Below are 12,661 nucleotides of genomic sequence, written 5' to 3' on the forward strand. Positions count from 1 at the left end.
AATAGGCATTCCTGGACCCTGGTGCAGAGGACTGCTATAACTTGACACATGGGGATCAGCAGCGGTAGGAAGAGCTCTGCACCAGTGCTGGTGCTGGTTTCACATGGGTGAAGGGAGCACGGCAGGATCTTCCCATGCCCTCACTACCCCTTCTCCCACGCTGGGCATTTAAACTTTTTGGGGATGCAGGCAGACGTGCATGACCTCCTCCTGGCTGCAGAGCTGGGCGAAGGTGAATGTGCTCTGGCCCAGAAACTGCATAAATACACATTTAACTAGGGCACTGTGCTGGACTTGCCTAACTTTATGAATCTGTAGCCAATGCCTTTTCTGGGCCACAGGCAGAGTAGCTTGCAGCTGCCTATACTCACCCATGGAGAAAGATCAAGGGTGCCTAATAAAAGGGTCAACTTTATTCTCTTTCAGATCAGTTGTAGTAATAATATGTAAGTAAAGGAATGCCAGGCATCAGTACTATAACGGCACCTGGATTTGTCCTTTCAAATTCTACTATTTCCTTCTCATGTTAACCACCACCCATGGCTGACCACCCCATGGGCCAGTCCTAGCAAACGGGATGTAGGTGCATACAGCTCCCCAGCTAGCCCAGTCCCCACTCAGTCCCTGCATCTGTGCACACAATAGTACAAAAACTGAGTCTGCTGGCAACTGTCACTAAGGCACCAATATGGCAATGAGTAACCCAAAGAGCAAACGTGCTGAGCAAAACTGCAGGTTTTGAGCAGTCCTATTGCAGAGCAGACCTGTGCTTTATGGTATTTTTCTTCATTTTTTTCACGGGTTTGTTCAAGGGATTTCTTATGGTGCAGGCTGTGGGGGGAGACTGAAGGGAAGTGTATGAGAAAACAATTAGAAGCAGCTAGCGTAAAGGGAGTGAGGGAGGGAGACACACAGAAGAGGAAAGAGTAAAAGATGAGAACTGTGATGGGCAGAAGATTGAAACTGATGCAGAGAATACAATACTGGGAGAGCTGCCGCACAGACCACAAAACCCAACAAGTAAGCAATATAAAACCAGAATTCAACTTAGACTTTAGGTGAAGTGGGAAGTCAGGAGTCATGTATTAACAGCTGTGCTGCTGCGCTTGCCTCTGAAGGTTCTCTGCTTGAACTCAGTAACGGGCGTATCCGAAGATATTTAATTGTGGCCTTTGGCCTCCAAGTTGATTTACCACAGTATCTGCCCCACCTGACTGGGGATAGAGAGATTATCTTATAAATAGGACACATCATCCCAGTTGCATGGATGAATCTCTCTCCAGCTATTACTCCCAGCTCTTTGCATATTTTTGTGTCACCTGTTGACCTGAGAACAAAAAGCTTTCAGTATATATTTTCTGCCTTTTCCCAATGTTTTGGAAGACTATCATTGCTGCTATTTACTCGAGCTATGCTGATACACACTCACGGGGGATCTTTCCTCTCTATCTCACGTTATGTACCTTATTCCCATAACAAACAAATGGTCCCCCTTGCATTACTCACTCCACAAATCCAGATACTCTTGAGAATGGTGCTATATAAATACCTAGATAGATAAATCAGCAAGATACTTCTTTTCTCCATACTCTGATAGGAAGGAATCTGGGGAGTGTGCATTCCTCAATAGTCTCTCCTTGTTTTTATAATAAAGTATCCTTTCTACCACTCCAGCAAGAGAAGATGAGAGGTATCTGGTGCCAATGAACTCTTGTACTTGCTTAGAATACTAGAGCGCTATTGTTTTTAATATTTAAAGCTGCAATGTTGCCATGCAACTGGGGAAATGGCTTTTTGTGTTTAAATATTTCATGGCTTGTTGGAGTCCAAGTGCAAGAAGAATTTCTTTAGTATGTTAGAGGCCCACCCTGACTGAAAAGTTTTTTGTTAACCCTTAAATGTGTTAAAATTGCTCTGTATTGCAGGGATTTATTAAGCATGATTTGATTCATTCAGAGACCATGCAGGACTGGAAAGTGACTTTTTCTTTTCACTTTTGTATAGACAGACCTATGTTAATATTTTTAATGTGACTGTCTATGTTGGAGAAAATCTTTTATTTTGTATTAGAACTCTAGTTTGGTATTTTATAATGATGGCTTTTAAAAAATGTACATTTGCTTATAAACCATTCCATCATTGCAGACTTCCAGGACTAGACAATATTAGAAATAAAAGATTCATTTTTGATATTGGCTACTTATTGGTACTTCAGAGTTGCACATATTGCTCTGAATGGTGTTAACAGTTTCAGAGAAGAGCGACAGACCACTTAGCTCCAGAGGGGTATATTCATGGTGACTTTAGCTCCAGACACAAAAATGTCGTTGACTGATTGTTTCATTATCATTCCCTATTTTTGGTGCTTGAGTACATGTTTTAGAATCATAGAATCATAGAGTGGTTATGGTTGGAAGGGACCTTAAACATCATCTAGTTCCAAACCCCCTGCCATGGGCAGGTGAACTAGACCAGATTGCTCAAAGTCCATCCAACCTGGCCTTGAATGTTTTCAGGGATGGGTCATCCACAAATTCTCTAGACAACCTGTGCCAGTGCCTCACCACCCTCAGAGTAAAGAATTTCTTCCCAATATCTAATCTAAATCTACCCTCTTTCAGTTTAAAACCATTACATCTTGTCTCATCACTACACTCCCTGATAAAAAGTCCTTCCCCATCTTTCCTGTAGGCCCCCTGTAAGTACTGGAAGGCTGCTATAAGGTCTCCAGGTGGAACAACTCCAACTCTCTCAGCCTGTCTTCATAGGAGAGGTGCTCCAGCCACCTGATCATCTTTTTTGGCCCTCCTCTGGACTCTCTCCAACAGGTTCACGTCCTTCCTGTGCTGGGGACTCCAGAGCTGGAAGCAGTACTCCAGGTGGGTTCTCACGAGAGCAGAGTAGAGGGGCAGAATCACCTCCCTCAACCTGCTGGCCACGCTTCTTTTGATGCAGTCCAGTATGCCGTTGGCTTTCTGAGCTGCAGGCAAACATTGCCGGCTCATGTTGAGTTTCTCATCCACCAACATCCCCATGTCTTTCTCCTGAGGGCTGCCCTCAATCCATTCTGTATTTGTGCTTGGGATTGCCCCAGTTGCAGGACCTTCATGAGGCTTAAATTCATGAGGTCAAACTTCATGAGGTCCACACAGGCCCACCTTTTCAAACCTGTCCAGATCCCTCTGGATGGCATCCCTTCCCTCCAGTGTGTTGACTGCACCACACAACTTGGTGTTGTTGGCAGACTTGCTGAGGGTGCACTCCATCCCAACATCCATGTCACCAACAAAGATGTTAAACAGCACTAGTCCCAGTACCGACCCCTGAGAAGCATCACTCGTCACTGATCACCACTTGGATATTGAGCCGTTGACCGCAACTCTTTGAGTGTGACTGTCCAGCCAGTTCCTTATCTGCTGAGTGGTCCATCCATCTAACCCATGTCGTAGAGACCAGGATGTCATGCGGAACAGTGTCAAATGCTTTGCACAAGTCCAGGTAGATGACATCTGTTGCTCTCCCCTTATCCACCAACGCTGTAATAGCATCATTGTTCACTTTCTAGAAAGACAATTGTGCATGCAAGGCCCTAGGAAAAATTAACTCTGTAATTCAGTCAGTTTCTTCTGATCTCAGCTGATAATAGCTGGAGCTTAATACCTCCTGAAAGTATCTTTGTACACTGACGGTTGTGATATTGAGACCAGAATAAGACAGAGGTTGGAAAAGGCCATTTCTGCTATTGGTGATGCAATAAACCCATTTGAATCAGTGCCCGGATTGCTGCAATTTTCTGCATGTCCTCTTGCCCCCTCAATTAGTTTTATTCCAAATACAATAAATACTGTCCTCATCTGGGAGATGGACTTTGCCAGCTTCTTTGCACAGAGATCCAGAATGGTAGGCTTATTGTGAAACTGGAGAAGAGGAGGGGTGAAGAATAACACCTTGGGAACATTTGGAAATGGTGACAATGCAGCAGGGTACACATAAACATTTCAGTCTAACAAACAGAAAACCTTTGAAAGCTTGGACAAAAATCAACCTGTCCTCATGAGCTTCTCTAAGTTACAGAAATATTTGTTTAGAATCGTAACGTTAATGAAGCATGTTAAGGGAAACCACAATTAACATGTTCAGAGATGGAAAAAAATGTGTGGAGGATAATCATCCTGCTGACAAACACATTTGTTTGCTCTTTACATTAAAAGTTAATGATGTGTGCTGGCAAGCAGAATGAAGTGCAGATGACAGTTTGAAAGCACCCATGCCAGATGTTCGCTCAGCATTTGGACTAGTTTTATTTCCATGCTCCGTTATTCACATATCACTCCCAAACATTGTCTGCAAGGTTGGCCTCAGGGCTACTGTTGCAGGACGCATGCTTCCCTGGCGCCCAGCTCCCGTCTTGCTGCTGCTGCCGGCAGCGGGCAGCCTGCCACCGGCCACGAGTCTGCCACCAGCTGCCTGCTTCAAGCTGGAGCTATGGCTATCTCAGCCCATAGTTTTAGGTAGACCCCAAAATTTGCAGGTGAAAAGTAGATTCTGTACTTGCTCAACTAACCTAACTCATGAAGAGCATCATGGAGGAGACGTGGCTGCTACAAGACTTTGGAATGTAATGTTAGCTCCTCCCTGGCACTGAGACTTGCAGCCCTGGACTCAGGGCATTCACTGTCTCTAGGACAAGGGGAAACTGATGGACATCTCACAGTGTGATTAATGAAGGTAAATGTACTAGGGAGACACCAAAGGTCCAACAGGAAACTAGAGAGGCAAAACCTGTATACTTTCAACTTTACTCTCCCCAATTTCTAGGCTTCACAGCCATAGGTTCAGCACACTAACCTAGAATGTGGGAAGTCACGTTCAATTTTCTTTTCTGTCTGAAAGGATGTGAATCAAGATCTGTGTAAGCAAGTGACTTGGCCACCATGATAGTCTGGGATAAACGTGTTGAAAATTGCTTTTGCTGCTCCACTGTGCATGCAGAAAATCAAAATTATTTTGACCTGGAGAAGAAGTTACTCTGACGATGACTTTATATTCCAGTGCTTATCGTGGAGACGAAAACCTGAAGTCAGTCGTGTGCCAACAAATACTTGTAATAGAGTTAATAGACATTTAAATATGCATTGGAAGGTGGAGAACTGAAATTTCTGTCTTTTTTGTCCCAGATGAATGCCCCAGTTGATAGACTTCAAAGTCAGGTTTTGCTTTCTTTAACAGTTAAGTACCACTGTGTTAACACAGCAACGATCCAGGTGGATTTTCAAATGACAGCTGCAGCCCACGGGGCCTCATGGACAAACTAGTCTCACCTCGCAGGAAAAGTGGCATCTATCCCTGAAAGCATCTATTCCCTGCAGGGTGGATGTGGTGGGTATGGAAAGGTCAGCGGGATATCGAGTGCATGAGCATCTGCCATGGCACAGGTTCCCTGTGGGGCATGGCAGGACCAGGCAGGCTCGCTTGCTGCCCCCAACAGAGCTTGGTAGGGGGTAAGATGCCCCAGTGCCTGGCACCATCAGGATTGTTCTGTGGCATTTTATTGATAAAAGCAAAGCTGTCAGATAAAAAGGTGAGGGGGAGTGGAAAGAGAGAGAATGAGGGAGAGCTGCTGCTGCAGAATCTGAGAGGAGCAAGCATGAGGCATTATAGATCTGGGGCAGCGCTACGCAACCAAATACCCAACGAAGACAGTTTTAAGATCCATTCCCTTCTCCTGCCTGCCACCTGCATCTCTGGGAGCTACACATGATCCCCGGCGGCACTGCTGGCACAGGGCTGTGCACTGAGAGAGCACCCACTGCCAAGTGGAGCAACAGCTTCTCGCTTCCACCGGGTTAGAAAGTTCCCAATACAAAAACACTGTGCCTGGAATTTCAGATGATCCCAGAAAAGTATGAGCCAAACATATACATCTGAGAGTAATATTTGGCCTGTTGTGCTTTGATCCTTCAGTGAATATTGAATTTTAACTATTAAAAATACATGAAAAGGATTCAACAGCAATCAAACATCACCTTCACCATGAAAAATAAACCTTCCCCAGTTTTGTTGCTTTCTTGAAGTCATAAATATATCAGATTATGTGCTGAATTCCTCCCTGTAAAAGAGCTGAAATTTTGCTTTCTGCTAATAATCATCTTCACTGGAGAGACTACAGAAATCAGTATATTTTCGCCAAGGTTATCTGGAAGTCCAAGTCCAAAGGCACTAGTCATACTATAGAAATGGCAAGCTTTATTAGTCTTTAGTTTAATTTTTCAAGCAAAATTACAGTCTACAAAACAAGGGAGTAATGGCCTGTGGTTTAAAACTGGCATGGAGTAGCAAGTTACATACAAGCAAAACCTTAAGGAAGCAACAGTGACTGAGTTAAAAGTGACAATGCACGCAGCAGGTTTTCATTCCTGATGGGCATATTTTGGTGACGGTACATGTCTGCATCTGCCAACATTATTTTTGATGACTCCAGATACCACATGTGGAGTTCTCCCTGTGGAACCTCCTAAAGCAGGTCACATACGCAGAATGCAATGAGTCCTGGGAAATTTCAGGTTTGTACGTCTCCTCCTCCTGTTTAACTTCTTTTGAAGGACCCAGCTGTGCTCTTGCCCATCTGAAAAAAAAACATAACAAAATAGCAGGACCACCATGACTGCTCCATGGGAGAAGTTAAGCTGGAAATTTGAAGAGCTCAAGGCAGAAAGGACCAGTAAAAGATGTAGGGCACAAATTCATAATTACTTGACTTCCGTTATTCATAGATAATTCATTGGAAGAGTAACCTTTCCTGATTTGAAAGTATGGATTCATTTTAGCAGTCTCTGAGAAGCAGAAATTGACTAAATTAGAAACAAGAAAAAATAGCCTGTGACATTTTTCCAGAGGAGATTTGGTGAAAATCGCAACAATTTCACAGGAAAATGAAAGTCCATTTCTGATATCTTGATGACATAAATGCAATCAAGATTAAACAACTTTGTTCATATTTTTAAATATTCTGTTCCAAGATGAAACAAATGTTGAAACTGGAATTGAACTGAGGACAGAAGTTCCATTTTCCAAACAGCCGTGTTAGAAACTATAAACTAAAGTGAAATTTAATAGTCTGCTTCTATTGAAACAGCCCCCGAGTAATGCAATCCAAATAGACTCAGTGGTAGAGCTGGTCTGGAATTTTCTGATGAAATTTTTTTGATCTGAAAATAATAGCTCCAGCTAAGCTGAAGAGTTTTGTGGAAAGTAGTCAGCTGAGAAGAATTTCCAGTAAAATAAAGTTCAGAGTGCATCAGAAATTTGCCTGGCTTCTTGTCAAATTGTCTCATGGTTTGCTTGAAGGACAAACTTTGATATGTGGCTTGGCTTCTTCATCATGCAAAACCCCTTATCCCAGGTACTCCTGGGCTTTCGGGGCTTTACTTCTGCCACAATCCTGCCATAAGGCTGTTCATGAAGCACTAGAAGTCCCTAAAAACTGGAGCTCCTGATCAAGCCCATTGTGACTTTGCTTTGCATCAATGAGGAGATCCAGGGCAAGTAGGAAAAGTGTGGATGCTTCTGCTCTGAGCCCCCATCTCAATGGGGTGACTGCCAGTTTGTCCTGAACTGGGGGTTTTCGCTGAAATACCCACTTCATTGCTCACTCTCTGGCTTATCCCAGCTCCTGAAAGGCTCCATTAGAGAACTGAGCAGTTGCTTCTCCATTTTATTTTAGAAAAAACAGAGAACTACTCACTTATCCCCAAAACAATACATTTTTCAGAATGACCTTTACATCAAGATTTTCTACTTTTTCTGCTATGCTGGAGCAAAACCTCATTTGATATGTGGGATTTGCAATGAAATAGAAATCCTGAGTTTAAATTAGATTTACCTCATGGTCTCAGGGAAGAAGTCCAGTCTTATGGGAGGATGCCTCACCCAGAGAAGTTGCTACCTATCCCACACTCCTCTAGCCCAAGAGTTTCTGTCTTCCAAGAGCCAGAAACTGAGATTTTCTTCTTTGAACTGAAAGCTATAAATAGCAGCCATTGCTAGCAGCCAAACAGAGAAGAAAGACAATAGATCTCTCTTTCCCTACATATCTATTCATGTCTATGATAATTATCTTGTAGATTTATTAAAGCCTCATGTTGTTATAAGCATGGAGTCAAAGTTCATTATAAAGACCACCAAACCCTGCACTCACCTCTGTTGCAGGAAGTCAGCTTTTAATTTTTCTCGGCTATAATAGCAGAAATTACTGGAGAGTGATAACCGAAAGCTGAGGGGCTGTAGGACTAGATGCAGCTGTGTTTGTGATGGGGAACCTGCATGACCTGCAACCTTTTACTTTAACCAGATTAATCAGATATGGTTTGAACCTGTCTTTTGCTTTAGATTTCCTCTCGCCTTTCATAGAATTACTGAGTAAACTAAAATGACTGCCTAGACATGAAAAAAACATTAATTAAAGCTGGAATAACCAAGCAGCGTTTGTGAGATCAACCATGATAATACAGCACATGCTTTTGTTCTCCACTGACAACAAATTTTACCTCTTCCCCTTCACCCCACATAGACCTCTATGACTCCATTTGTTATTGACTGTTGTTGCAGTTTGTTACTCATGGAAATAAAGCACTTGCTCTATAGAGCTTTACTTTGGCTTGACCTAGGCTTGGGTAAAACGAGGTTTGCTGCTAAATATATGAAGATGTGAGAGAATACACCAGCAAAGAAATTCTGTGACAGACCTTCGAGCAAATGCTTATGGATCATATTAGATTTACTTGCAATTAAATCTGAAATTAGCATGTGGGTGGTAATTTATCTTGGGGGACAAAGCAGGCCTCTTACCACAACACCTGCCAGGAATATCTAGCCTAAAAATCACAGTTTTCCATCTGGAGGGAATAAAAAGGGGTGGGAAGCAGGCGGCAGGCCTAGACAGCCCACACAGACAGATCTTGGGCTCAGAGAGACCCAATCATATCGGCCGAAAATGCTGGAGCTAGGACTCCGTGGAGGTCCAAGCCTGCTGCTGGTGATATTTGGGAGCGGAGGAGTGCAGGGAGGAGCTGAGGTCTTTCAGCAGATGTACTGGCGTGCTTACCATAGCGCTGCAGAATCGTATCAAGGGAAAATTATTTATCTCTGGATCTCTGTCAGGGTTTTCAGTAGCTGATACTTTCAGCTTGTGAAATATTTCCTTGGTCCGCAAATTGCCCTCTTGCGCTGCTCTTCTGAGCTTTCATATACTTCACCCAGTACAGTCTGACAGACTCCACAAAACTGCAGTAAAATCAGATGCATGATGCCAGACAGTGATTTGCCAAACCTCATTTATATGAAAACTATCTCAATATGGTTACTGCTGTGGCAATCCAAAGCAGAAAGCAATCTTATATTCATGAATACACGAATTCATCCGCTGTACTTGTCTTTGATGGTTAGGTACCAGTAATTTAGCAAGCGACATGTTCTGACACTCACTCCAGAAGTTCAGCCTGTCTCAATAGTACGGTAGCACCAGCAATATAAAGTACACTGACTTTCTCTCTAGAGCAACATTATTTATGCATGACATGGAATAATGCCTAACAGGAGCAATGAAAGGAAGAAAAGTGCAACGAGCTAGTGTGTATATGATATGACCTTGTTAACATTTCACCGCAGCATAATCTTTTTGTACTTTCAAGCATGATAAGTTAATGCGTGCCGGTGTGAGACGCATCGGAACTGACAGGTAGACATGCATTTTAAAAACCTGGTTCAGCAACTGGCACTTTACCATTAAGCAAAACATATATTTGACTGAAGAATGAAGAGTAGAAACCTTAAAGAAACAATAAAAATCCTTCCTTGTATTCCTCGGAATATGTGCAAATACCCTGCCTCTTCTGTCTGCAGAATTTGATGAGAATAATCTAAATAAGAAACGTGTGTCGTGACAAACAACTGACAGTTTAATCTAGCAATCGTTAATATTGGCACGAAAGACTGCCAATTACAATTGTGAAGCTGCAGACTTGGTAGCCACAGAGAAAACATCCAGATAGGGCTGCAAAAGCTGGTCTTGGAAAAGGTTATAGAGCTCAAGATTTGTCTATATTTAATGCAGGATCTCTCTCAGGAATAAACCTGAAAATAATGAATGGCATGTGAATAGGACACATATTTTTAAATGCTATCACTATATAAGCTTGCTTAGATGTAGGATTTTGAAAATGGCAAAGCATTTTCTTCACCGCGTACATGACAGAGCAACTTGACTAAGTGGGAAAATGTGAGCTGTCAGGTGGATATTTCACGACACAACACAAATGACTGGTATCAGTTGCCTGAGCCATAATATACCACTGCCAGTTCAGGATAAAAACCTAGACAGACAGATAAACCTTTCACACGAAATACTATGATGACCCTGTTGCATACATTTGGGGTAATTGTGATGGCCGAGAATCCTCAGCGAAACTGTTTGACCTTTATGTAGCAGAAACAATATCTAGATATTTTTTGTTGTTGTGGGGAGAAAAATACTGTCCCATGGAACAAGCGGTGCAGTCCTGACTGTGTTCTTGCCCTGCAATAATACCTTTCACTTTCTCTCTCAACCAAAACATACTAATTCAAAAGGAATAAAGCATTTTTGTAACACTCAAACTATACCTTAATTGTGTAGACTGTGTTTGCCATTTGACTTCCACAAAGACCATCCTGGTTGGTTGTAAGTTTTCAATATTTTGAAAATGTCTTTGTTGCCTCACTTCTGCTCAACAGCAGCTCTATGGCCACAAGCTCCAGTCATTCCGTTAATGAATTGTATGGTAATTCCTCTGTGTGATGCTTCTCTCAGTCCTTTACTTAAGTTTCTCATGCACTCTGTAACATAAAAGGCCATTGTTCTCCTCTCTTCGAATCATTAGAACTGTTCTTACTTGATCATATAAAACATATTCGCTCTTGGCTGAAAATCTGGTGTAGAACTAGATCTTTTTTCCAAATTTTATAGCAATTGGGTACTGGTGAAAGGAATTGGTAGTGACGTGGTTGGACTGGATGATCTTAAAGGTCTCTTCCAACCTAGACAATTCTATGATTCTATAGCATTTGAAGAGAGCTGTTAAGACGCCTGAAGTTTAAAAAGATGAAGAGTTAGCTTTCCAAATAAACTAGAGTGGCCCTGAGGGGGACCTGGAGTTCTTATGTGTCCTAAGGATATGAAATACTCATTTTCAAAAAACAGATTTTCTTCATTCTTTTTTTTGAAAATAGGAAATTTGAGGAGTAATTGAAATATATGTAGTATTTACTTTTTTGGTTTAATGTTGAGGAATAGACCAATTACTCCTACATGTGTGTAGAAAATACATAAATATCTTTAAAAAAATAAAATGAGAAATTGAACAACTGCTGTAGAGAGAGGTTTGCTACCCATAGAGGAAAAGTAATTTTCCTTGACAGTTTCTCTATGACATAGAAGGGGAAAAAAAAAGGAAACTGGAAATCATCGACAGTGTTGTCTTATAAACCGAAAGAAAGGTTATCCACATGGGTCTGAAACAGTTGGTGTCTAGAGCTCTAATACAGAAGAAATTCTTATTTCTAGATGAAAAGCTTGAAAAGTGCACATGACATCCCCATATATGCATTCACGGTAATGTTATACATGCAGTGAAGTATTAAATGCTAACAGTAAATTTGGCCCACAATATATTGGAATTATAGTTGCCATAACATTGTAAAGTTTAGTTACAGAATAAATGCGCTGGAAATACCTAATAATTTCACTGGGAATACTATTCATTGTTGAAAGTGGTTTAAATCACTGAAATGAAACAGTAAATGCAGCATTAAAGTAAATCAGTAGTAACATATTTTTAGACATTATTCCATCCTTTTCTCTATTTCCATTCTCAAGCAAACAATTTCCTGTAATTTTTCTTTATTTTTTCTCAAGGTTCTATTTTTTCCATCACAAGACTTCCAAAAGAACGGAAGGAAGGACTAAGGGGGATGTTTTTCTGAAAGTTTTCAAACTCCTTTCTGTGACCATAAATCATGGAAGAAAATTTGTTAAGAAGTACGATGGGATGGACTGTTATCATAGCAAGCATCGCATGTCTTTCAAGGCAGACTTGAGTGGAAAGAAAGTAAGAGGGAAAGGAAAAAGAGAGGAAGAAGGCATCCAGATCATCTGGTGAACTGCACTTGTAAGAGTTGTCCCTCCATCAGGAGATCAGAAATGAGGCAAACATAAACTTCAGCTCCGGATCTGGATCTTCCTTGTCTCTTTGGTATTCAGGTCAAGATTTTCTTGTAGTTGCTTTACAGAGAAAGGGATCTGCTGTAAAATGTAGAACCCAAATGGAAAATTCGCAAACTCCCCACTGATATCCTTCTGGGTTTGGCTTCCAGCTACAAACCTGAATCCACATCTGACCTTTAAAAGAATTTGGGATGGTCTTTTCTTTCATTTTTTCCCTCTCTTTGGAGGGTGCGCCACTCCCCATTACAACCACAGCTGCAAACAGAGTACTTCATCTGATGGTTTCTCTTACAGTGAGATGCATCTTTCATGCGACCATGTTGGACATACTTAGTAATAACAAGGGGAAGGTTTTCTTGTTTTTCAAATATTCCTCAAGTAAGCCCCAACCTCAATATAACC

This window comes from Charadrius vociferus, unplaced genomic scaffold (assembly GCF_000708025.1).
Source record: "Charadrius vociferus isolate BGI_N301 unplaced genomic scaffold, ASM70802v2 scaffold855, whole genome shotgun sequence".
NCBI lineage: Eukaryota > Metazoa > Chordata > Aves > Charadriiformes > Charadriidae > Charadrius > Charadrius vociferus.